This window comes from Cupressus sempervirens, chromosome 1, assembly GCF_028749045.1.
Source record: "Cupressus sempervirens isolate cs-2001-9-10 chromosome 1, ASM2874904v1, whole genome shotgun sequence".
NCBI lineage: Eukaryota > Viridiplantae > Streptophyta > Pinopsida > Cupressales > Cupressaceae > Cupressus > Cupressus sempervirens.
Window position 1 is genome coordinate 877,074,079 of NC_143118.1, and position 4,371 is coordinate 877,078,449.

At 33.2% G+C, this 4,371-nt stretch overlaps 1 pseudogene; it reads right to left on the reverse strand.

Moving 5' to 3' along the window:
* Positions 1-1,649: 1,649 nt before the first annotated feature.
* Positions 1,650-2,923, reverse strand: LOC149580618 (uncharacterized; annotated as a pseudogene).
* Between the last annotated feature and the right edge of the window lie 1,448 nt (positions 2,924-4,371).

Here is a 4,371-nt window from a genome sequence, read left to right on the forward strand (position 1 = left end):
GTTTATGTTGCAATGAAGGATGATTCTAATGAAGATGAGGCAACTACACTAGTATCTTATGTGAACAAGAGTGACAGATGGATCATTGATAGTGTATGTTCACATCACATGACTAGAGATCAAAGTAAATTAGTTACCCTCAATTATTACAATGTTAATAGTGTAATATTTGGTAATGATGCACCCTATTTGATAAAAGGTAAAGGATCAATCAAACTGACATAAAAGATCATGTTTGACAATGCTTATTATGTAGAAGGACTTAACTATAACTTGTTGAGTGTCACAATTGAATAGTTCACGTTGCAAAGTTGAGTTTGAGAACGAGATAGAAAAGATCTATGACATTGATGGGAAACTAATTGGAAAAGGTGACCAAAATAGAGGTAATCTATTTTATCTTGACTTGAATGATGCTACTTTTCTTGTTGTATAATTTGATGATGTGTGGCTATGGCACAAGAGGATTTGTCATGTTAACTTTGATAACTTAGTACATTTCAGTAATGTGAAAAGAGTCAGAGATTTTCCCAAACTAAAGAAACTTGGCAATATGGTTTGTAAACAATTTCAATTAGGCAAGATGACAAAAATCTAGTTTCAAAAGTAAAAGTCACTCCTCTAAAGAAAATCTAGAATTAGTTCATACTAATTTGTGTGGACCGATTGATGTGCAAAGCTACACAGTTGACAAGTACATTATCCTATTTGTTGATGATTATTTTAGGATGATGACACTTATGTTTCTGAAACAAAAATTTGATGATTTCCAAATGTTTAAGTGTTACTTAGCTAGAGTTGAAAAAGAGACAAGCAAAAGCTTGAAATGTCTAAGATCCGACAGAGGTGGAGAATTTACATCATGTTGATAAATAGATTTGTCACTATAAAAATGGCCCAATGGAGTGTATGTGGCAAATCGTTCACAAAAATTGGATAGGCCCTTGATATGTGGCCTTCCTCTGCATTTAGTGGGCCAGCTCCCTTGTATGATATAAATTTTGAAGTTTTTCAAATAAAAGTGAAATCAAACTTTAAAAGATAAATAGAAAGCCATTGATGATGAATGCACCACATGAATTTAAAGCTTTCGTGGACTAACTTAAAACCACTAATAACAACAATCAAGATCTATGCTTGAGAACTATTACTAGAACAATGCTGATCCAAAGATTCATAAACATTTGCACCATATTGTGAGAATATCACTACAAAGAGAATTAACATTTCTAACAATTTAGATTCAGAAGAAGAGAACTCAAATTACATGTTCTTTTATTTTCTTGCACTAAGAAACTTAGAGGAATTTCTGATTACAAAGACAAATTTTGTACATACTTTCCAAATATCATCTTGTAATCAAAATTTTAGCATAGTGCTTCCTTTTTCTAAAGTTCAAAAAGTCCCTTTACAAAGCCAAAAATGACTCCTTATATAGACATGAAGGTTAAGAACTACTTTTTTGTGGTTAATAACCAACTCCCTTTTACGTGTTTTGGGTGAGGTTAATTAACCTCTACAAAATTAATCCAGTATGATAAAGATCATTGATTAGAGAGATAGAAGATTAAAACCATCACATCACATGAGGCATGAGGCATTTATAGAAACTTATTATGGCTTCAAGGTCTATGTACATGTTTTAGGACTTAAGCTACTATATTAGGTGATTGTTCATGATCACCTTGGCATACAGTCTCCTAAACCAATCCTAATTGATTTCCCTAATTTACTAGTGTAGGAAGTGTTTTTCTAGCATATGTCTCTCCTTGGTTGGCTAGGGAAGTAGAAGCCACCTCTTGTGTTTAATGTGAAGCTATAAAACCTACAACTGTATAGTGTTTATGATCATGTTGAACAATTGATGGTAAGTATATGGGCATTGGTTGCATGTATTGTTGGTACATATTTGATGAAGCCACAAGTTGATTTGATGGTGAGGTGAGTGGCTCCATTAGATTCCCTTTTTCCATAGATTCTACATTTGTAGTTGTGTGTGCTTGTCCATCTACTCTCCTCACATACTACTTAATAGCATGAGCAATCTTTAATTTAGGCTTTCGTGTTTCACTCGATTTCAAAGCACCAACTTCTAAGGCATGTTATTTCCTAGTGAGATGAGCATAAACAATATGAGAAAATCCTAGCTTATACAAGGAAAATAGACCTCATAATGGCTTCCCATAAATATTGGATTCAATAGTATATCCATAATGAAAAACATCAGTTATCTTTGCTTCAAAAATCTTCTCTTTAGGAGGCTTGGATTGAAGTGAAAATTTTTCTGGACCTGGATGGAAATAATTGGGAGAGGGTGCTGGTAAGATTGTTCTAGGCTTCATTTTAGGTTTAAGTGTATCCCTCTCCTTTTTAGGATCATTTGATGAGTTTTGGTGCTCTTGCATTTTTCTTTTCAACTCTTTCCTCAAAGAAAATTTCTCCAACTTTTGCACTTCCAATCCATTTTCTATTGTCATCTCAGTTTCCAAATAGTATATGTCATTAAGAGCCTCTAAGTTTTCATTTCAGTTTCCAATAAAGGTAAGAATACCCCTTTTGATGTCCAAACAATCCCTTACCATACAAAATCTTGCAGAATGTCCTTAACTTGTGGATAAAACCTTTTTCTACAAATTTGACAAGATTCTAATCCCAATCGCTTGCAACTTTGGGTTTGCAAAGTGGCACACATTGACAAGGTCAGAGACCCCTCCAATTGCACAAACTACCCATGAATTCTTAGAATTATAAACAGTCAAAGCATGAAGAGCTTTTGTGGCCTTCTCCTTTGCAAGACTATTGCCACTCTCCAAAACCCTATTTGAGAAGCTTTATCAAAGCCCCCAGTGCCTTGTCTTTCTACTTTGTATTTCCAATATGTAGCCTGGCAAACACATCCTTCACAAGAAAAACCTCTTCCCATCTTAATCACCATCCAATTTTTCCCCCAAAACATCACTCCTCAATAGAAGATCCAAATCCCTCTTTATTGATAGATCCACCATCATTCTAAATACTCTGGGCTGGGAGAGAAAAACAAAAAATCTTTGTTAAACAAATTACATGCCTTGTCTATGGTCAAATTGGCTATGGGCCCGTCAATCATGTTTCTTTTAGCTATTCAAAATTCTTTATTTATTCCCTAGTATTAGCATTGTGGCCATTGCTTCTTTGCATTTGGCATGAACATTTAGAACAACTTTCATGGAGGTTAATTAACCTCTTAATTTTTAACCTTTTTCAAATGGGCAAGGAGGTAGGTTGATAACTGTCTTTAAAATAAGTGTTTTGGACTCAAACATTAACCTATTTTTTAAAAAGGTTAATGGTTAATTATTTGGTTTGGAATACATGTTTTGACCCCCAAACCTTAACTTTTTTAAAAGGTTAATTTTGCAAACTTATCTTAACCTTTTGATAAAGAGGTTAATGGTTAAGATTTTGAAGTGAAATATGTATTTTGGCAATCGATCTTAACCTTTTTAGAGGTCAATGGTTAATGATCAGGTTGAAAATACATATTTTGGTTCCTACCATTAACGTACAAGAATTTTTGACTCAGGAACTAGATTTTAAAATTTTGAAGTGTTGGACAAAGCCAAAAATAAGCCAAAGATACTTGAAGGGAAAAATATCTCAAAAAATATCTCAAAATGTCTAAAATTAGGTTTATTCCAAAAATGAACATAGCTTAGAAAGGCAAGGATTGAGTTAAATTTTGATATCTAGGCAACACATCAAATGAGTTTGAGATATTATGTAATGATAGAGGAACCAAGAGACAAACTTTTGCACCTAGGACCCCTCCACAAAATGGAATTTCTAAAAGGAGGAACATATTTATAATGGACTATGCTAGAACACTCATGATGGAGAAAAATTTTGGTGTGAAATATTGCCAGAGAGAAGCTGTAAGTACAACTGTCTATACCTTGAACTGTGTACAATTCAAGAAAGGTTCTCATTCAACATCTTTTGATATATGGTATAGGTACACACCTAATGTAAAATATTTTAAGGTATTTGGAAGTAAGTGTTATATTCTTAAAGATAATAGGAATAGTAAATTAGATCCTAAAAGTGAAGAAAGTATATTCCTAAGCTATTCCATAAGAAGTAAAGCTTATAAGTGTTTGAATACTAACAATAAAAAAGTTGTGGAAAGTGCAAATGTAAAGTTTGATGAATACATAGGGGTACATGGAGATGAACCTATGAAGGAAACTAAAGAGTATAAATCCTTTATATACTTTTATGAAGGTGTGCCTATTGATGAAGGTGTTGTAAAGCAAGTTGTAAATCAACAACAAGTATTAGTAACTATTGAGTCACATACAATGAATGTCAAGTTACAATCAGGAACTGATTTGC